Source organism: Lissotriton helveticus, chromosome 12 (assembly GCF_964261635.1).
Source record: "Lissotriton helveticus chromosome 12, aLisHel1.1, whole genome shotgun sequence".
In the NCBI taxonomy this organism is placed as follows: Eukaryota; Metazoa; Chordata; class Amphibia; order Caudata; family Salamandridae; genus Lissotriton; species Lissotriton helveticus.
Genome location: NC_136073.1, coordinates 96829597 through 96852407, shown reverse-complemented (window position 1 = coordinate 96852407; position 22811 = coordinate 96829597). Strand labels below are relative to the sequence as shown.

General features: G+C 41.6%; 3 non-coding genes across 3 annotated transcripts; all 3 read left to right on the top strand.

Moving 5' to 3' along the window:
- The first annotated feature begins 16992 nt into the window (after positions 1-16992).
- On the top strand, positions 16993-17065 carry TRNAT-CGU (transfer RNA threonine (anticodon CGU)). Its single transcript has one exon. It is a non-coding gene; the product is annotated as a tRNA-Thr (tRNA).
- A 431-nt stretch (positions 17066-17496) lies between these two features.
- TRNAT-AGU (transfer RNA threonine (anticodon AGU)) lies at positions 17497-17570 on the top strand. The gene has a single exon. It is a non-coding gene; the product is annotated as a tRNA-Thr (tRNA).
- A 437-nt stretch (positions 17571-18007) lies between these two features.
- TRNAT-CGU (transfer RNA threonine (anticodon CGU)) lies at positions 18008-18080 on the top strand. Its single transcript has one exon. It is a non-coding gene; the product is annotated as a tRNA-Thr (tRNA).
- The last annotated feature ends 4731 nt before the right edge of the window (positions 18081-22811 follow it).

The window sequence follows — 22811 nt, the reverse complement described above, 5'->3', positions numbered from 1 at the left end:
GGCCTAGTCTTTCTGTGGGGTGTCTTGAATTTAAACATTATTGAGGGCATGGATGGCATGGGATTGTGGTGATTTTTATGTGTTTTTCGATTTTTGGGGTGTTGTTGGGGACTGGGCATGTGGGTGGGGGCCATTTTGAGTGCTGGTACAGGCAGGGCCTGGCCATGTGCTGGGGGGCAAGGGGCCATTTTGAAGGCAGGCAGTGTTCTCAGGCCTGCACCCATTTTGCCTAGCTTTCATCCATTATACCCAGGGGTAGTGAGTGGTGCATGGGCCTAGTCTTTCTGTGGGGTGTCTTGAATTTAAACATCATTGAGGGCATGGATGGCATGGGTTTGTGGTGATTTTTATGTGTTTTTGGATTTTTGGGGGTGTTGTTGGGGACTGGGCATATGGGTGGGGGCCATTTTGAGTGCTGGTACAGGCAGGGCCTGGCCATGTGCTGGGGGGCAAGGGGCCATTTTGAAGGCAGGCAGTGTTCTCAGGCCTGCACCCATTTTGCCTAGCTTTCATCCATTATGCCCAGGGGTAGTCAGTGGTCCATGGGCCTAGTCTTTCTGTGAGGTGTCTTGAATTTAAACATCATTGAGGGCATGGATGGCATGGGATTGTGGTGATTGTTATGTGTTTTTCGATTTTTGGGGGTGTCGTTGGGGACTGGGCATGTGGGTGGGGGCCATTTTGAGTGCTGGTACAGGCAGGGCCTGGCCATGTGCTGGGGGAAAGGGGCCATTTTGAAGGCAGGCAGTGTTCTCAGGCCTGCACCCGTTTTGCCTAGCTTTCATCCATTATGCCCAGGGGTAGTGAGTGGTGCATGGGCCTAGTCTTTCTGTGGGGTGTCTTGAATTTAAACATCTTTCAGGGCATGGATGGTATTGGATTGTGGTGATTGTTATGTGTGTTTTTGATTTTTGGGGATGTTGTTGGGGACTGGGCATGTGGGTGGGGGCCATTTTGAGTGCTGGTACAGGCAGGGCCTGGCCATGTGCTGGGGGCAAGAGGCCATTTTGAAGGCAGGCAGTGTTCTCAGGCCTGCACCCTTTTTGCCTAGCTTTCATCCATTATGCCCAGGGGTAGTGAGTGGTGCATGGGCCTAGTCTTTCTGTGGGGTGTCTTGAATTTAAACATCATTGAGGGCATGGATGGCATGGGATTGTGGTGATTTTTATGTGTTTTTTGATTTTTGGGGGTGTTGTTGGGGACTGGGCATGTGGGTGGGGGCCATTTTGAGTGCTGGTACAGGCAGGGCCTGGCCATGTGCTGGGGGGCAAGGGGCCATTTTGAAGGCAGGCAGTGTTTTCAGGCCTGCACCCATTTTGCCTAGCTTTCATCCATTATGCCATGGGGTAGTGAGTGGTGCATGGGCCTAGTCTTTCTGTGGGGTGTCTTGAATTTAAACATCATTCAGGGCATTAATGGCATGGGATTGTGGTGATTTTTATGTGTTTTTCGATTTTCGGGGGTGTTGTTGGGGACTGGGCATGTGGGTGGGGGCCATTCTGAGTGCTGGTACAGGCAGGGCCTGGCCATGTGCTGGGGGGCAAGGGGCCATTTTGAAGGCAGACAGCGTTCTCAGGCCTGCACCCATTTTGCCTAGCTTTCATCTATTATGCCCAGGGGTACTCAGTGGTGCATGGGCCTAGTCTTTCTGTGGGGTGTCTTGAATTTAAACATCATTGAGGACATGGATTGCATGGGATTGTGGTGATTATTATGTGTTTTTCGACTTTTTGGGGGTGTTGTTGGGGACTGGGCATGTGCATTGCTTTTAGGTGCACAAGAGAACCACCAGTGCCAGGAAGAAGTCCTGCAGATGTGTGTGCAGCACAACATCACGCGATGTCACGTCTGGCCACAGACAAGACAACTCTGCAACTCGTGCAACTGCGGCCTGCTGTTCTGGCATCTGAAGAAGATGGGCCCAAAGAAAGGTGGCCGTAGCGCCTCAGCGAAGAAAGTTGCCAGTGCTACTGCCAGTAAGAAGGAGCAGAAGAAGCAAGTGGCACCACCTACCAAGGAGACGGGTGTGCCCGCCGACACCTTTTTTGGGGAAAAAAACCTACGCCTGCAGCAGCAGCGGTGTCTGCCGGGGACCAAGCTGGAAGCATCACCTCCACCTCATTGGGGTCAGTGCCACCACACCAAGTTAGGTCCAAGACCATGAGTGCCGCTGCGGCAGCCACTTTGGTTGTTCAATAACCATCGACCAGTGATGAAAGTACCATCCAATCAACTCCGGGTGTAACTCAGCTGGTGAGTGTTCAACAAATACAGCCGCAACGACAACCACAAGTGCAATTAGTACAAGCGCAAGTACATGGGCAAGGAGAGGCGCAAGTACATGGGCAAGGAGAGGCGCAAGTACATGGGCAAGGAGAGGTGCAAGTACATGGGCAAGGAGAGGCGCAAGTACATGGGCAAGGAGAGGCGCAAGTACATGCACAAGGAGAGGCGCAAGTAGAGGTGCATGGAGAGGTGCCACTAGAGGTTCATGGAGCGGCACAACTGCCTACAACACTTGTTCCTCCAGAAGTAGGGGCACATCAGGAAATTGATATTCATCAAGAATCATCCGAGGAAGCCACTCCTCCTGAGGATGATCCATTGTCTTCCAGATCCCCAGCAAGAAAAAGGTTAAGGGGGGCTGCTACTACTACAAGTTCTTCTTCAAGCCCCCTTCATTCTGATAACCTTGATCTTGATTGGAACCCACCAATGCAGTCTGACAGTGAGGCACGCCATGAGCCGACAAAGGAAGGTTCCCGCAAGGCTTCGACTTATGGTTGCTGACGATGAACAAGAAGTGATGCCTTCTGCTGCTGATGAAGAGCCTGACGATGACCCAGTCATCACAGACGTCACTCCAGCCTCAGCGGGCATGCAGCAGACAAACATTTTAACCCTAGCCCGAATGGCTGCTGAGCGGGATGTGGTCGGCGTGGCACTGGTACCACCACCAACGCAGTTAACTACAACACCAACACGACCTCCAGCTTCCATATTTTCTCGTCAGAAGGGCCGGCAGGGACCTCCATCCAGCTCGACCTCCATTACCTCAAGTAGTGGTGCTGTAAGTGAACATCAGAAACAAATTCAGCCACGCCCATCCTCCACTTCATCTGGCATTGAAAGTCAAAGTAGCGCCTCCACCACCAGCAGACATCGCCAGTCCCCAGTTTGGGACTTCTTTACTGTTAGCAAAAAGGCGGAAAACAAGGTCGTTTGTTCGATTTGTAAAGTATCAGTTAGTCGGGGTAAGCTTGGTACCAACTATGGTACCGGAGGCCAGAGAGGTCATCTCAAAAAACACCACCCTATCCAGTGGTATGCACACCTAAGTAAGATCCAGGAAGTCCAAAGTAGAACTGATCCAAATGTATCCATTGACATTGCATCTGATGATGATGACGAGAGGCTGATCGTGCAGGGGGGAAGTGAAGAAGTGACAGACTTTTTTCCCCCTGGCAGCAGCACTGCAGTGGTAGCGCCCACACCCTTTACCCCTGCAACATGTATGAGGCACACTAAGAGTCTGGGACAGACACCAATACAAAAAACTAAATCAATGAGCCTAACTGGTTTGAAGTCTGCATCATCATCATCATCATCATCATCACGTAAAACGGTCCAGCGCACCATTAGCAGTATGTTTTGGTCAGATGCGCCATTTGAACGCAACCACCCAACGGTGCGTCTGTATAATGCAAAGCTGGCTAAAATGCTAGTGCTGGACATTCTCCCTTTCTCTTTCGTGGAAGGGGTGGGTTTTCGTGAATTGGTGGCAACAATCTGCCCTAAATGGAAGGTTCCTAGCCGGTCCTTTTTTGCAAGGGTTGCTGTTCCAGCACTACATCAAGATGTGCTGGAGGTGATTGGCGCAGCTATCCTGAAGAGTGCAGTTCACACTATCCACATGACAACAGACATGTGGACCAGTTGCCAAGCCCTTGATTACATGTGCATCAGTGCACACTGGGTCTCTTTTGCAGGGGTCGAAAAACAGTTAAAACACAAAGATGTTGACACGGAGGAAGTTTTTCAAGCTACTCGCAAACATGCAACAGTAGGCATGTTTGCCATGGAGAAATCTCACACAACACCTAACCTTTTGGAGGAGTTTAGCAGGAAGGTCAATGAATGGCTGCATCCAAGAAACCGCACAGTTGGTTATGTTTCCACGGATAATGGCAGTAATATAGTTAAGGCCATGGACAACGGTGGCTATTTCAGAGTGCCATGTTTGGGGCACAGTATTAACATTGTGGTGCAAGCCTTCTTGAAAACCGAAGAGCCAGTCGTCAAAGTACTGACCATCTGCCGAAAAATCTGCACACATTTCAACCATTCTTTTAATGCCCGGAGGCAGCTGATGAGCCTTCAATATGAACGTAAACTGCCAGTCAAAGGACTAATCCAGGAGGTGGCAACACGTTGGAACTCAACCTTTTACATGCTTGAGCGTCTCTCTGAGCAGTGGGAGGTAATACATGAGTTTGTCTTTAAACTGGGTTCTACTCACAAAGACTTGATGCTAGAGTTGGAGGAATGGAAGCTAATTGCAAGCCTGACAGACATGCTTCGTCCTTTTGAGCTCTTCACGCGTGAAGTCAGCAGGGAGGACTGCTCTTTGAGCAAAGCTATCCCATTGTTGCGCATGCTAGAGTACCAACTGAAGGAGGTGTCTTCAACGTTCCGAGATGATGGTGAAAAGCGAGAAGCATATGGTTTGGCGGAGAAGTTATTATGGCGCCTACTTGACAATAAAAGGCTTAAAAAGATACATACAGAACAACATTACATTTGTGCCACTATTCTTGATCCACGGTACAAAAAGGCACTGCCCACCAATACTTTCATTCCTTTTTCTGAAGCAGATATTTCAAAGTACAAACATTGGCTAGCCGTGTCAGCCACTCGGTTTGAAAAAGACCTGCAGAACCACTTTCCTCACAGCCGTTAACGACACCAGCAACCATATCATCATCCTTACCTGCACCAGGACGCAAAAAAATATTGTCGGAAGGGGATTGGCTAACTCAGAAAGGGTTAGCTCGGTCCACTGATGAAAAGGTCGTAGATGGTGCGCAAAGTGGATCAACCCTGGAGAACCTTGAGTCGGTAGTGCAGGCCTATCTGGATGACCCAACAGAGGTCTGTCATAATGAGAACCCATTGGGATATTGGTATACGAAAAGCTCAAAATGGCGACTGATCTCCAACCTGGCTCTAAATTATTTGTCTTGCCCACTCGCAAGCGTGTCTTCTGAACGTGTTTTCAGTGCTGCCGGTGCCATTGTTACTTCAAAAAGGACCCGCCTTTTGCCCAAAAATGTGGAGAGGTTAACAATAATCAAGATGAATCAGCACTTCATACAACCCGATTACAAAATACGTGAATGCATGCAGGAAGAAGAGGACACCAACTTAGGTGACGACGACGGAAGTTCTTCTCGGTCACCAGACCTACTCCCGTCTCAATTCTCAGACTTGGAGGACGAGCATCCCTGACACCGAGGACTGAAAATTACTTCCTTTTTTTTCCGTACTTATTCACTTTTATTCCTGTGTGTCTTTCTTTGTTTTGCTACTTTTACCACAACAAAACTCTAATCACCTAATCACAATAAGTCTATCATCAGCACTGTCTTCATCTTATTTTCCTTATTGATTTGAAGGTGCCACAGTTTGCATTCAGATGTTCACAAGTTCACAACTCAATCATGCTCCTCTATCCTCCTCCTCCAGACTCCCCCTATCCATTTCTCTCAAGGCATATGGATGGATTATGGAGAAAAACCAAACTTTGTCTTCGTAGACGAGTCCCCTCAAGTGGGACTGAAATAACTGACTGACTACATGCTTGCTGATTGTTGACAGACCTACTTCTGAAATTTACAGGAGAGGCTGCCCTGTGGGCCCTCACTTTCCGAAGAAGATGCGGACATAAAGTAGAACAGGTAATGAATAATGAGAAGATGGCATGCAGTGGACAGCAATGGCTGTCTGTCTCTGTTGAAACCAATTGCTGTCTGTTTTTTGTGAACAGCGCAATTTGTCATGTTTTTAATATACCAGTATTGCAGGTTTTTGGGTTCATTTGGGGGTGTTCTAGATTTGCGGTGCTGGGTCGGGGGGTCTGGAAGCACTGCTGGCACAGTCTAATGTTGATTGCATTTGTTTTTCAGGAAATCCATGGTGGAAAAGGGGAGTTAGGGCCTAGCTGCACAGCGCATTTGGACTGAAATCCAGGTTGGCCCGAAATTTGCTAAGTCTCACTTTTTAAGGTTTTGCTTTTTGCCTGTTTGGGGGTCTTCTACTTGTTTCCGCCTGGGTTGATGGGTCTGGGGGCATTGCTGGGAAGGTCCAATACCTGATAAAAGTGTTTTGGATAAAATACATGGTGAAAAAGTTTTTCACTTTTTTGCCTTTTCGCTCACTTTCATGTTTTCGGGGGCCTGCTTGGGGGGTTTCTGGTGTTTGGGGGTGGGTTTTGGGGTCTTGGAGCAACACTGGGTATGAATACTTTTGATTGCAAGAGGTTTGAAGCAAATCCATGGTGGCAAAGGGGAGTTATGGCCTAGCTGCAGAGCACGCGCGGAGTGATTTTGGAAATTTGCCTGAAAATTTCAGTCCCCATTTTTGTATATTTGCTTTTTGCCTGTTTGGGGGTCTTCTACTTGTTTCCACCTGAGTTGACGGGTCTGGGGGCATTGATGGGAAGGTCTAATACCGGATAACTATTATTAAGTTTGAGTCATACTAATTTCATTCATGGGAATGTTGTTTAAACTTTAACGTCATCTTCATCCATCAGAATAATACGCTATTAAAAATAAAGAAATAATGTTTTCATTTCTTAATTGAAAATAAAACTTTAAAACTAACAAACACTGTGTGGTTTTTGTTCACGAGTGAGTGAGCGGAAAGGTTTGAACTACTGCACTTGGCAGTCATGTTTCAGTGACTCAGATAGGCCGGGACTCGGAGGTAGTCTTCTTTTGTTCTTCTGGGTCGTAAAATCATTGGTCAGACATTCTAGATAGTCGGTCAGGGGAATGGGGGTTCAACTTCTGTTCGGACTGAGGTATGTCGAAAGTCGAACTGCACCTATCATCAACAATGTCCTATTTATCTTGTCCATACTTCTTTGTGTGCAGAATAGTCCCTGAAACACTAGCGGTATGGGATGTGCTCCTCTCAAATCAAAAAGGCAACTGCTACTTTTTACTTGGTGTAAACAATGACATTTTGTTGTTGGAAATTGTCAAAGCACTTACATTAAGAAGACTGGAATAGACAGCAAGGGTAACCCAGAGGACTGCACTCAGTGCCTACAGCTATTGCTGTATCAGAGTTTTGGTTCACACCGTTTGCCGAATGGGCAAGCTTAGTTACCTACACAGACCGACTCATAGTTGTAAATAGTAGTAGCACAGAGAGTGATGGTAGAGGCAGGATAAGAATGTAGAAAGTAGTCTACATTAGAAGAATATCAAAGACTATTTTGTAAAACATAGAATTATTAGTAACCAATTTGTAATGAATAGGAGCTGTAAAAGTTAGGGAAGTATAAGTATTAATATAACAATAGAACAACTTACTGGGGCCAGCAGAAGAGCCTGCAAGGGACTGAGCCTCTCCACCTTCTGCCACCGGAGTCTCTGTCGCCGCCGCCTTGCCCCTGGGAGGTCCTGGTGATCATGAAATAATGAAACACAACATGGATGATTGTTTTTTGGGAAATATTTGATTTCTTTGTACTCAATCTAAAATTATGTCGGGGAAACAAATTAACATCAATTGCCTCTGATCTGGTCAACTAGGAGGATAGTAGTACAGTATTGCAGGATTCGCAGACCATCTAATAGGAAAGTTATGTAATTCACTAACGACATCAACAACAAAAAGGTTCTACTAAGATTGCCATCACTCAGCAGCACGAGACGTCGCGTGACAGACACAGTCCGTCATCATGATTGCAGACCACTAACAAATGTCCCATAACAAGTATTAAATAATATACTCAACATATCAATCCACCACTATCTCTTCAAAGTGGCAGCAGCAGGAGTACAAAGAAGGACTAGACTTGAGTCTACTGTCTCTAGCATTACGCAGTAATGCTCTCAAATGACTAAAAAGTTGCAAACAAGTAAGCATAGTAGCAAAGCCAATAACCAGGCGAGCACCTGCAATGACAGAAGCTATTTAAACATTAATTTACCTGCAATGTAATCGAATCAGCAGCATTCGTACTCTTCAGGAAAAAAATAGATTAGCAATATAACAGAGCGGAAGGAAAAAAAGTAGTTATTAAATAGCTACTTACCAAGGCCAGGGATCTCCACACTGAGCAGGTCGAGCATGTCATGCTCCCGGTCCAAGATGTCACTCCACCGGTGCGTCACTTGCTGGTAGGTGCGCCGGACCCCAGACTCCTTATACATGCCACAGCAGGCAACGCTCCCGGAGGCCATAACCGGAAGCAATCAGCCCACCTGCTGCCACGGTTTTAGGGAGGTGGACTTGCACAAACACCATCAAGGCGGCCACCTCCACTGCGGAGAAGATCTCCCTGGCCTGGACTTCCTCCCCCCTCAAACGCCTGCAAGGGAGCCGGGTACGGGGTGCTGGGCCCTTCCCCTTGCCCTTCTCGCCTCCCTTAGCCATGGTCCTGGGCACAAGAAGAAGGAAAGAAGAATAGGTGGGAAAAAAAATAAGAGAGAGAGCGAAAGAAATAAAGTAGGTAATAAAGTAACAAAAAGTTTAAAAAAACACAAAATATAGATGTAGGAAATTGAAGAGAGCACCATGAAGCCGCACGGCATACGCGCGCTTTATAAATTCTTTTAAATTAAATTAAATTAAAGAGAGAGATAATAAGCAAAAAAAGAAAAAAAAAAGTTCAGAAAAACATAGGATTACGAAGATGTGAGATGGATAGAAAGGTAGCATGCCCAAAACCATAGCAGTGAATGAAAAACAAGATGGCTGCGCCCGTAGAGGACCATGTGGGTAAGTTTGCACGATATTTTCCCCGCGAGTACGCGAAAACGTAATCGCGCGCCGCATACGATGCGAGCATGCAGCAAGCGCCCGGAAACGGAAATACACCATCAAACAAGATGGCCGCGCCCATACACGACCGCATGGGCAACCTCGGGGTCGGGGCGCTTCAAGCGGTCCGCGAAAAAGCAAAAAAAACGCGTGAACACACACAAAAAAAGGAAATCCGCAAATTCGCACAAATTTGCGGATTACAAGTTCGATTTCACACGGATTCGTGCCCCGCGAATCTCGCGAAATGGCAGAAAAACGTATTTTGGAAAACCGAAAGCACTTAGCAGTTGCAAAAGTTCAAGCTAATTTGTAACGATTCCCTGTAGTGCTTCCTGAGGGGCCTGCTCTGACCCTCAAAGCAGGGTCAGAGAATAGTTACAAGTATGGCACAATGCTCCTGTTAAAAAAATTCAACTGCAACAGGAAGCACCTGCAGCTAAGGAAGCAAGTGCCAGACTTGAAGCTCAAATTCAGTGACACATTAACCAGCACCAAATTAATTCATCTCAGTGGGGCAGGTGTGCTTTCCCCCCATAATGTATAGTGGTGAACCAGAGGGTGCTGTGATGAACCAGAGGGTGGCAGTGCTGAACCAGAGGGTGGCGGTGATGAACCAGAGGGTGGCAGGGATGAACCAGAGGGTGGCAGGGATGAACCAGAGGGTGGCACTGGTGAACCAGAGGGTGCTGTGATGAACCAGAGGGTGGCAGTGCTGAACCAGAGGGTGGCAGTGATGAATCAGAGGGTGGCATGGATGAACCAGAGGGTGGCAGGGATGAACCAGAGGGTGGCACTGGTGAACCAGAGGGTGCTGTGATGTACCAGAGGGTGGCAGTGAAGAACCAGAGGGTGCAACTGGTGAACCAGAGGGTGCTGTGATGAACCAGAGGGTGGCAGTAATGAACCGGAAGGTGGCAGTGATGATCCAGAGGGGGGCAGTGGTGAACCAGAGGGCGGCAGTCTTGAACCAGAGGGTGGCACTGGTGAACCAGAGGGTGGCAGTGCTGAACCAGAGGGTGGCAGTGATGAACCAGAGGGTGGCAGGGATGAACCAGCGGGTGGCAGGGATGAACCAGAGGGTGGCACTGGTGAACCAGAGGGTGACAATGCTGAACCAGAGGGTGGCAGTGATGAACCAGATGGTGGCAGGGATGAACCAGAGGGTGGCAGGGATGAACCAGAGGGTGGCACTGGTGAACCAGAGGCTGCTGTGATGAACCAGAGGGTGGCAGTGAAGAACCAAAGTGTGGCACTGGTGAACCAGAGGGTGCTGTGATGAACCAGAGGGTGGCAGTGATGAACCAGAGGGGGACAGTGATGATCCAGAGGGGGGCAGTGGCAAACCAGAGGGTGGCAGTGATGAACGAGAGGGTGACAGTAGTTAACCAGAGGGTGCTGTGATGAACCAGAGGGTGGCAGTGGTGAGTGCTGAACCAGAGGGTGGCAGCAGGGGTGAACCAGAGGGCGCTGTGATGAACCAGAGGGTGGCAGTGGTGAGTACTGAACCTGAGGGTGGCAGGGGTGAACCAGAGGGTGGCAGTGATGATCCAGAGGGGGGCAGTAGCAAACCAGAGGGTGGCAGTGATGAACCAGAGGGTGACAGTGGTTTACCAGAGGGTGCTGTGATGAACCAGATGGTGGCAGGGATGAACCAGAGGGTGGAAGGGATGAACCAGAGGGTGGCACTCGTGAACCAGAGGGTGGCAGTGATGAACCAGAAGGTGGCACTGGTGAACCAGAGGGTGCTGTGATGAACCAGCCGGTAGCAGTAATGGACCAGAGGGTGGCAGTGATGAATCAGAGGGTGGCAGTGGTGAACCAGAGGGTGCTGTGCCCATACACGACCGCATGGGTGACTTCGCCATGCAAGCGGCTCGCAAACACGCACAAAGCCCCGAGAACACGCAAAAAAACAAAAATTCACAATTTTGCACGAATTCGCGAATTATGCGGATCGCGAGTTAGTATTCGCGCGATTTCGCAGACCACGATTTTGCTGATTTCGCCCATACTTAATTCGAGCACCTGCTTTATTTTATCTATTAGTGCTTCGTGATGAAGCTAACTTAGTAACTATTTTGGAATGGCGCTGGCAGCTTGCCAGCGTCATGCTAAAATAAAACAGGAGAGGGGCAGAGGGCAGAAGGGCACAACAACGAGTGTGGCAGAGGGCAGAAGTGCACAACAACGAGTGGGGCAGAGGGCAGAAGGGCACAACAATGAGTGGGGCAGAGGGCAGAATGGCACAACAACGAGTGGGGCAGAGAAGCACAACAACGAGTGGGGCAGAGGGCAGAATGGCACAACAACGAGTGGGGCAGAGGGCAGAAGGGCACAACAACGAGTGGGGCAGAGGGCAGAAGGGCACAACAACAAGTGGGGCAGAGGGCAGAATGGCACAACAACGAGAGGGGCAGAGGGCAGAAGGGCACAACAACGAGTGGGGCAGAGGGCAGAATGGCATAAAAACGAGTGGAGCAGAGGGCAGAAGGGCACAAAAACGAGTGGGGCAGAGGGCAGAATGGCACAAAAATGAGTGGGGCAGAGGGCAGAATTGAAAAAGCAACAAGCGGTCTCGCACAAAAAAAAACCTGTGAACACGCAAAGCGCCCCGCGAACACACACAAATAAAAATATCAGCAAATTTGCACAAATTCGCGAATTTTGCGGATCGGGAATTCACAAATCCGCGAATTTGCGGATCGCGAATTTGCAAAATTCACCTATACTTAGTCTTATTCTGATACAATTAAAATATAAAAGTCGGATTCATCTAACTGTTGAGCAGATCATCTTAAACCTCATCAAAACCCAAGTATTTTCAAGATTATAGAGTGAATACAGTTATTGCAAAAGAAAAAAAGACATATCTATGAGAAAGACGTAGATGACATTACTACCTAGATTTGAGCAATATTAATGCCTTCATGAAAAAAAATGTGTAAAGTATTCAAGAAATGAAATTGGGTTTCATGAAACTACCTGTCTATTAAAACATATTAATACTTGTTTAGTGATTGAGTATTTTTTCGTGTTTAAATTACAATACATATAAAGAAGAATTTATAGCAGAAAAAAGTTGTCATCATCAACAATATATTATTTATGTATTTTTTATTATTGATGTCGGTGCTGTGGAATAGAGTTTAAAGCGCCTGTCACTAAATCATGAGTTCAAATCTCAGCAGCACCTACATCTTTACTCCATGCTTTAGGAATAATGTTCATCAAACAAGTTTTGAATACAATTTAAGACTAAACGTCTGGTTCTATGAACTATAGAATAAGTTATCATAAAATGAAATAAAATACTTGGTATTGTGAAGATTTTTGTAGGAATGCATTGACTGAAATAGCGAAAAGAAAATGACAAAGAACAAGACAGAGCTGACTGATCACTCTATTGTTGAATACAACTAATCCATTCTTCAGCAAGGTATATTTTAAAATTCTATGAATAGGGTAAACTTCAAATTAGAGAGGTGTTTTTGAATAAGTGAGGCGTCTTCATCTAAAGTGTTTGAGTAGAGAAGTCTGTGAACTTAGAAAAGTATATGAAAGTGAAAAAGCAATATTCTCTTAAACACCATAAAGAAAAGTGTTTCAAAATTAAGAGTCAAGGGGATGCTGTGGCTTAGCTGGTTGAAGCACCTGTCTAGTAAACAGGAGATCCTGAGTTCAACTCTCAGCAGCGCCTTGCTTTTTGCTTTGTTATATAACAAATCATTTTCATTAGGTCTTATTCTGATACAATTAAAATATAAAAGTCTGATTCATCTTACTGTTGAACATATCATCTTAAACCTTATAAAAACCCATGTATTTCCAAGATTATAGAATGAATACTGTTATTGCAAAATGAAAAAAGACCTATCTAAGAGAAAGACGTAGATTACATTTCTACCTCGGTTTGAGCAATATTACTGCCTTCATGAAAAAAAATTGTAGAGTATTTAAGAAATGAAATTGGGTTTTATAAGAGTACCTGTTTATTAAAACATAATACTTATTTAGTGATTGAGTATCTTTTCGTGTTTAAGATTACAATGCATATAAAGAAGAATTTTTAGCAGGAAACACATTTTCATCATCAACAATAAATTATTTATGTATTTATTATCATTAACACTGATGCTGTGGCTTAGTGGTTAAAGCGCTTGTCTCGTAAAAAGAAAATCATGAATTCAAGTCTCATCAGCACCTAACTGTTTTCTCCATGCTTTAGGAATAATAATCATCAAACAAGTGTTGAATACAATTTAGGAATAAACATCTGGGTCTATGAACTTTAGAATAAGTAATCTTAAAATGAAATAAAATACTTGGTATTGTGAAGATTTTTGTAGGAATGCATTGGCTGAAAAAGCGAAAAGAAAATGACAAAGAACAAAATAGAGCCGAATGATCACTCTATTGTTGAATACAACTAATCCATTCTTCAGCAAGGTATATTTAAAAATTCTATGAATAGGGTAAACTTAAAATTAGAGAGGTGTTTTTGAATAAGTGAAGCATCTTCATCTAAAGTGTTTGAGTAGAGAAGTGTGTGAACTTAGAAAAGATTATGAAAGTGATAAAGCAATATTCTTTTGAACACCGTAAAGAAAAGTGTTTCAAGTTAAGACTCAAAGGGGTGCTGTGGCTTAGCTGGTTAAAGTGCCTATCTAGTAAACAGGAGATATTGAGTTTAACTCTCAGCAGCGCCTTGCTTTTCTCATTATATAACAAATCATTTTCATTAGGGCTTATTCTGATACAAGTAAAATATAAAAGTCTGATTCATATTACTGTTGAACAGATCATCTTAAACCTCATAAAAACCCAAGTATTTTCAAGATTATAGAGTGAATACTGTTATTGCAAAATAAAAAAAGACATATCTATGAGAAAGACGTAGATGACATTACTTCCTAGATTTGAGCAATATTAATGCCTTCATGAAAAAAAAATTGAAAAGTATTCAAGAAATGAAATTGGGTTTTATAAGATTACCTATTTATTAAAACATAATAATACTTGTTTAGTGATTGAGTATCTTTTCGTGTTTAAGATTACAATACATATAAAGAAGAATTTATAGCAGGAAATACATTTTCATCATCCACAACACATTATTTATGCATTTTTTTACTATTGTTGTTGGTGCTGTGGCTTAGTGGTTAAAATTCCTGTCTCATAAACAGGAAATCCTGAGTTCACTTCTCAGTAGCACCTAACTGTTTTCTCCATGCTTTAGGAATAATTTTCTTCAAACAAGTGTTGAATACAATTTAAGAATGAACGTCTGGTTCTATGAACTTTAGAATAAGTTATCATAAAATGAAGTAAAATACTTGGTATTGTGAAGATTTTTTTAGTAATGCATTGACTGAAATATCGAAAAGAAAATGACAAAGAACAAGATAGAGCCGAATGATCACTCTATTCTTGAATACAACTAATCCATTCTTCAGCAATGTATATTTTAAAATTCTATGAATAGGGTAAACTTCAAATTAGAGAGGTGTTTTTGAATAAGTGAAGCGTCTTCATCTAAAGTGTTTGAGTAGAGAAGTGTGTGAACTTAGAAAAGAATATGAACTTGAAAAAGCAAGATTCTCTTGAACACCATAAAGAAAAATGTTTCAAAGTTAGGACCCAAGAGGGTGCTGTGGCTTAGATGGTTAAAGCGCCTGTCTAGTAAACAGGAGATACTAAGTTCAACTCTCTGCAGCACCTTGCTTTTCTCTTTGTTATATAACAAATCATTTTCATTAGGTCTTATTCTGATACAATTAAAATATAAAAGTCTGATTCATCTTACTGTTGAACAGATCATCTTAAACCTTATAAAAACCCAAGTATTTTCAAGATTATAGAATGCTGTTATTGCAAAATGAAAAAAGACCAATCTAAGAGAAAGACGTAGTTGACATTTCTACCTAGATTTGAGCAATATTACTGCCTTCATGAAAGTATTCAAGAACGGAAATTGGGTTTTATAAGAGTACCTGTTTATAAAAACATAATACTTATTTAGTGATTGAGTATCTTTTCGTGTTTAGGATTACAATGCATATAAAGAAGAATTTTTAGCAAGGAAACACATTTTCATCAACAATAAGTTATTTATGTATTTATTATGATTGACATTGATGCTGTGGCTTATTGTTTAAAGCGCTTGTCTCGTAAACAGAAAATCCTGGGTTCAAGTCTCATCAGGATCTAACTGTTTTCTCCATGCTTTAGGAATAATTATCATCAAACAAGTTTTGAATACAATGTAAGAATAAACATCTGGTTCTATGAACTTTAGAATAAGTAATCTTAAAATGAAATAAAATACTTGGTATTGTGAAGATTTTTGTAGGAATGCATTGACTGAAAAAGCGAAAAGAAAATGACAAAGAACTCTATTGTTGAATACAACTAATCCAGTCTTCAGCAAGGTACATTTAAAAATTCTATGAATAGGGTAAACTTCAAATTTGAGAGGTGTTTTTGAATAAGTGAAGCGTCTTCATCTAAAGTGTTTGAGTAGAGAAGTCTGTGAACTTAGAAAAGATTATGAAAGTGAAAAAGCAATAATCTCTTGAACACCATAAAGTAAAGTGTTTCAAATTAAGACTCAAAGGGGTGCTGTGGCTTAGCTGGTTAAAGTGTCTGTCTAGTAAACAGGAGATACTGAGGTCAACTCTCTGCAGCAACGTGCTTTTCTCATTATTATATACAAAATAATTTTCATTAGGTCTTTTTCTGATACAATTAAAATGTAAAAGTCTGATTCATATTACTGTTGAACAGATCATCTTAAACCTCATAAAAACCCAAGTATTTTCAAGATTATAGAGTGAAGACTGTTATTGCAAAATAAAAAAAGACATATCTATGAGAAAGATGTAGATGACATTACTACCTAGATTTGAGCAATATTAATGCCTTCATGAAAAAAAATTGTAAAGTATTCAAGAAATGAAATTGGGTTTTATAAGAGTACCTGTTTATTAAAGCATATTAATACTTGATTAGTGATTGATTATCTTTTTGTGTTTAAGATTACAATACGTATAAAGAAGAATTTATAGCAGGAACGAATATTCATCATCAACAATAAATTATATATGCATTTTTCATCATTGAAGGTTGGGCTTTGGCTTAGTGGTTAAAGTGCTTGTCTCGTAAACAGGATATCCTGAGTTCAAATCTTAGCAGCAGAACTGTTTTCTCAATGCTTTAGGAGTATTTCATCAAAAAAATGTTGAATACAATTCTATGAATATGGTCAACTTCAAATTAGAGAGGTGTTTTTGAATAAGTGAAGCGTCTTCATCTAAAGTGTTTGAGTAGAGAAGTGCGTGAACTTACAAAAGAATATGAAAGTGAAAAAGCAATATTCTGTTGAACACCATAAAGAAAACCTATCTAAACATTAAGACTCAGGGGGGTGTTGTGGCTGAGCTGCTTAATGCGCCTGTCTAGTAAACATAAGCTCCTGAGTTCAACTCTCAGCAGCACATTGCTTTTCTCATTGTTATATAACAAATCATTTTCATTAGGTCTTATTCTGATACAATACAAATATAAAAGTCTGATTCATTTTAATGTTGAACAGATTATCTTAAACCTTATAAAAACCCAAGTATTTTCAAAATTATAGAATGAATCCTGTTTTGTAAATTGAAAAAAGACTTATCTATGAGAAAGACGTAGATTACATTTCTACCTCGATTTGAGCAATATTAATGCCTTCATGAAAAAAAAATTGTAAACTATTCAAGAATTGAAATTGGGTTTTACAAGAGTACCTGTTTATTAAAACATAATAATACTTGTTTAGTGATTGAGTATCTTTGTGTGTTTAAGATTACAGTACATATAAAGAAGAATGTATAGCAGGAAACAAAATTTCATCATCAACAATAGATTATTTATGTATTTTTTGCTATTGACGTTGGTCCTGTGGCTTAGTGGTTAAAGCGCCTGTCTCGTAAACAGGAAATCCTGAGTTCAAATCTCCGCAGCACCTAACTGTTTTCTCCATGCTTTAGGAATATTTTTCATCAAACAAGTGTTGAATACATTTTAAGAATTAAACGTCTGGTTCTATGAACTTTAGAATAAGTTATCATAAAATGAAATAAAATACTTGGTATTGTGAAGATTTTTATAGGAATGCATTGACTGAAATATCGAAAAGTAAATGACAAAGGACAAGATACAGCCGTATGATCACTCTATTGTTGAGTTCAACTAATCCACTCTTCAGCAAGGTTTATTTAAAAATTCTATGAATAGGGTAAACTTCAAATTAGAGAGGTGTTTTTGAATAAGTGAAGCGTCTTCATCTAAAGTGTTTGAGTAGAGAAGTCCGTGAACTTATAAAAGAATATGAAAGTGAAAAAGCAATATTCTCTTGAACACCATAAAGAAAAGTCTTTCAAAGTTAAAACTCAAGGGGGTGATGTGGCTTAGTTGGTTAAAGTGCCTGTCTAGTAAACAGGAGATCCTGAGTTCAACTCTCAGCAGCACCTTGCTTTTCTCTTTGTTATATAACAAATCAATTTCATTAAGTACTATTCTGATACAATTAAAATATAAAAGTCTGATTCATCTTACTGTTGAACAGATCATCTTAAACCTCATAAAAACCCAAGTATTTTCAAGATTATAGAGTGAATACTGTTAATGCAAAAAAAAAATAGACATATCTATGAGAAAGACGTAGATGACATTACTACCTCGATTTGAGCAATATTAATGCCTTCATGAAAAAAAAATTGTAAACTATTCAAGAACAGAAATTGGGTTTTACAAGAGTACCTGTTTATTAAAACATAATAATACTTGTTTAGTGATTGAGTATCTTTTTGTGTTTAAGATTACAGTACATATAAAGAAGAATTTATAGCAGGAAACAAAATTTCATCATCAACAATAGATTATTTATGTATTTTTTGTTATTGACGTTGGTGCTGTGGCTTAGTGGTTAGGGCGCTTGTCTCGTAAACATGAAATACTGAGTTCAAATCTCAGCAGCACCTAACTGTTTTCTCCATGCTTTAGGAATATTTTTCATCAAACAAGTGTTGAATACATTTTAAGAATTAAACGTCTAGTTCTATGAACTTTAGAATAAGTTATCTTAAAATGAAATAAAATACTTGGTATTTTGAAGATTTTTGTAGGAATGCATTGACTGAAATGTGGGAAGAAAATGACAAAGAACAAGATCGAGCTGAATGATCACTCTAATGTTGATTTCAACTAATCCATTTTTCAGCAAGGTATATTTTAAACTTCAAATTAGAGAGGTGTTTTTGAATAAGTGAACTATCTTCATTGAAGGTGTTTGTGTAGAGAGCTGTGTTGACTTAAAAAAGAATAGGAAAGTGAAAAAGCAGTATTCTCTTGAACACCATAAAAATACTGTTACATAGAAAAAACTCAAAGGGTTGCTGTGGCTTAGCTGGTTAAAGCACCTGTCTAGTAAACAGGAAATCCTGCAGTCAAATCTTAGCAGTGCGTTGCTTTTCTCATTGTTATGTAACAAATCATTTTCATTAAGCCATCTTGTGATACATTTAAAATAGTCGGATTCATCTTACTGCTGAACAGATCATCTTAAACCTGATAAAAACTCAAAGTATTTTCAAGATTATAGAATGAATACTGTTATTGCAAAATGAAAAAAGACATATCTATGAGAAAGACGTAGATGACATTTCAATCTAGATTGAGCAATATTAATGACTTCATGAAAAAAAGTGTAAAGTATTCTAGAAATAAAATTGTGTTTGATAAGAGTTTTTGTTCATTAAAACATATTTAGTAATGTTTAGTGATTGAGAATCCTTTTGTGTTTAAGATTACAATACACATAAAGAAGACTTTTGTGGCAGGAACAGAATTCCTATCATCAACAATAAATTATTCATGCATTTGCTGCTAGTAAAGTTGGTCCTGTGGCTCAGTGGTAAAAGCTGCTGTCTTGTAAACATGAAACCTAAGTTCAAATCTCAGCAGTTCCTGACTAAGGTATCCTCACTTTACAATTAATTTTCATCAAGCAAATGATTAATACAATTTAAGAATAAACATCTGGTTCTGGGAAATTTAGAATGTGGCTTCTTAAAATGAAATAAAAGACTTGGTATTGTGAAGAATTTTGAAGGAATGCATTGACTGAAATATGGAAAAGAAATTGACAAAGAAAAATATGTAGATGAATTAATACTCTAGTGTTGAATTCAACTAATCCATTCTTTAACCAGGCATATTCTAAAATTCTATGAATAGGCTATGCTTCAATTTAGAGATGGGTGTTTGAATAAGTTAAGCGTCTTCAATCATAGTTTTGGATTGGAGAGATTTGTGTACTTAAAAAAGAATATGAAAGTGAAAAAGCAGAAATCTCTTGAAGACCAAACAGCAAATTGTTCCATATAGGAAGCTTAATGGGACTCTGCGGCTTAGCTGGTAAAACCATTTGCCTCATAAACACAAGAACCAGAGTTCAAGTCTCATCCTCGCCTTGCTATTCTCATTGTTATATAACAAATATTTTTCATTAAGTTGTCTTGTTACATAATTAAAATAGAAATATCTTATTTATCTTACTGTTGAACAGATCATCTTAAACCTAATCAAAAATTCAAAGTATTGTCAAGATATTAGAATCAATACTGTTATTGTAAAATGAAAAGACATATAAATTAGGAAAACGTAGATGACATTTCACACTAGATTTCAGCAATATTGATGTATTCATGTAAAACAAGTAATAGTAAACTATTCAAGAAATGAAATTAAGTTTTATAAGAGGTCTTGTATATTAAAATATTGGAATTCTTGTTTAGTGATTTAGAATCCTTTGTGTTTAGGATTATGGTACATATGGAGAAGAATGTATAGCAGGAACTGAATTCCCATCATTAACAACAAATTAATTATGCATTCCTGTTAGACTTGGCATCATTGGCATGAGTCTGCTTTCCCTTTTTACTGATTGCCTCCTCTGTTTTTGCTAAGTGCCACAGTGCAAGTGCTCCCTATGTTAAATTGATGTACTGATTAGTGACTCCATGATTATGGTTATTTGGTTTACTTGTCAGACCCTTGTACAGTGCACCATGTGTGCCCAGGGCTTGTGAATCAAATGCTGCTGGTGGGTTTGCAGCACTGGTTGTACCACCAACAGAAGCAGCTTGTAAAGTGTGTCTCAGGCCTGCCATTGTAAGGCCTGTGTGCAGTCTGTGACTGCCATGTCGATTCGGCAAGTGCAACCACTTGCCAGTCGCTAAACCTTCCCTTTCCTTCATATCAGACACCCCTAGGGTAGGCCGAAGGGCAGGGTGCACTGTAAGTATAAGGTAGGGCATGCCCTGGTGTATGTGGCATGTCCTAATAGTGAATTACAGTCATTTTCTTTTTTCACTATTGCAAGCCTACCTGTTCTCCATAGGCCAGAATGGGCAGTTAGATTATTACATCTTATAATCCTAACTGACTCAGGGAACACGTTAGAAATTCAAATTTAGTATGCCTGAACAGAGAATGATAAAATACATATTTTAGTAAAGTTGGCTTTAACATTCTGTGTTTGAAAATGCCACTTTTAGAAAGTAGGGGCCCGATTCACAGAACTAACTTAAGACAAAATCCTAAACTTACTATGTTTGGTATTCACAGAAGTTAGGATTTTGTCTTAAGTTTGTCTTAAAACAGGCTTAAGAAAGACTTAAGACAAAATCCTAACTTAAGTCTGTCTTAAGTCTGTCTTAAGACAAAATCCTAACTTCTGTGAATACCAAAAGTAGTAAGTTTAGGATTTTGTCTTAAGTTAGTTCTGTGAATCGGCCCCTAGGTCCTTTCTTTCCTAACTATCCAAGCCTGCCTCTGCTAGTTTGTGTATTCCTTGTCTGGAGTTTGAGTGACAGGGCTGGAGGATTCCATGAGACAGGATGAGTCAGCCCAGTGGTGAATGGAGAGATCCGCATTTAGATGGGAGGGAGGAGTTGCACCGGAGACCTGAATAGGGCTGGGCCTCCTCTCCACAATGCTGGCTCCACCTCCTGTGGTGTGTCTGATTGTCTCTGCCCTGCACTGTGAAAGCAGAGGAGTCAAGTCAACAAAGTGCTCCAGGGCTGTGCCCTCCCTCCACAATGCTGGCTCCACCTCCTGTGGTGCGTCTGATGTTTCTACCCTGCACTGTGAAAGGAAAGAAGGAGTACTGTAAACAGAGGGCTCCAGAACTGGTTTGGACTAGTCTGCCTTCAGAGAACAAAGGATTTTGGAGTATAAATATTGGGACCGCGACCCAAGAACTTTAGATTACTTCAGGGAACAAGACAAACCTTTTGCCAAGGAGAAGAACCAATGAAGCTGCAGGAGTTTGGACTGCCCCTATGCCAGTGTGCTGTTTGCTGGGATGGCCTGCAGTGGTTTTTTTTATTGCCAAGGAAAGGAGAAGGAACTTTCAAAGAACTTTCATCATATTGCAGAATATTACTCCAAGGGCTTGAACTTGTGCTTGCCTCCTGCTGAAGTCTCAGGGACAAAAGACTTCACCTCCAGCTCCCCTCAGAGTTTGCTTGCTGGGTAGTCTGTCTACAACAGCCTTCGTGTCGCTGAGAGCTGGAAGCGCGACGCATTGAGAGAAGCGTGTTGCAGTCATGGCTGTTGCCGTCGCATCGCTGGAGAAGTGTGTCGCCGCCACAGAGGTTGCCGCCGCATCACCAGAGAAGTGTGCCTTTGTCAATGCTGTTACCAGGCCCATCACCGGATAAATGTGTCGCCACCGCAAGGTCGCCGCCGCATCGCCAGAAAAGCGTGTAGCAGGGCCTGTCGCGGCACCAGAGCTACAGAGTTCGCCTCACGGCCACCGGGCGTGCACGCATCATCTTCATTTCATCGCATCCAAGTCGTCATCTTATCACATTGCACCGTGATTGTTGCATTGCATCGAGGCGCCATCTTGCGCATCGCAACCAGGTCGCAGGACGAGAATCTACGCATCATCTCCGCTCCCGTAAGGATCAAGACGCATCTTCTACTCTGCGAAAGCATTGAGGCATGACGCATCATCTCCCCCGAAGCGTGAAACCGATGCATTTCCCACTCTGCGAGCCGTTTGTTTATTTTGCGTTACGTATCCAGGTACTTTTGTCAGAACTGTGTTGCATTTATCAATACTTGAACTAAGTAACTTTTACCATCTTTTAGTCAACTTTAAGTACAGTATTGTGGATTTTTGTCGTTTGTGGTCTTGTGTTGTCTATATAAAGAATACTTATTTTTATAAAAACCTGTGTGATGTCCATCTGTAGTGTTTTCACTGTATTACTGTGTATATTTACAAACGCTTAACCGACTGCCTCTCAGATAAGTCTGTGTGCTTGTGCCAAGCTACCAAGGGGGTGAGCAGGTGTTATCTAGGAGTGGAATCCCCTTGTTCTGACTTAGAAGCAAGGGTCCCTATTTGGTCAAAGGTGTATATCCTTGCCAACTAGAGACCCCCAGTTCTAACAATTCCTCATTACAAAAGTAAGTGTTTTCACTTAGTGGTTAAAGTGGTATCGCAAACTGAAAAACCTGAGTTCCAATCTCAGCATCACATTTCTTTTGGCTACTTACTTTAGGAAACAATTTCATCAAGCAAATGTTGAATACCATTTAAGAATAAACGTCTTGTTCTGTGAACTTTAGAACGGGTCATCTTAAGTTGAAATAAAAGTCTTGGTATTGCAAAGATTTTTGAAGCAATGCCTTGAATG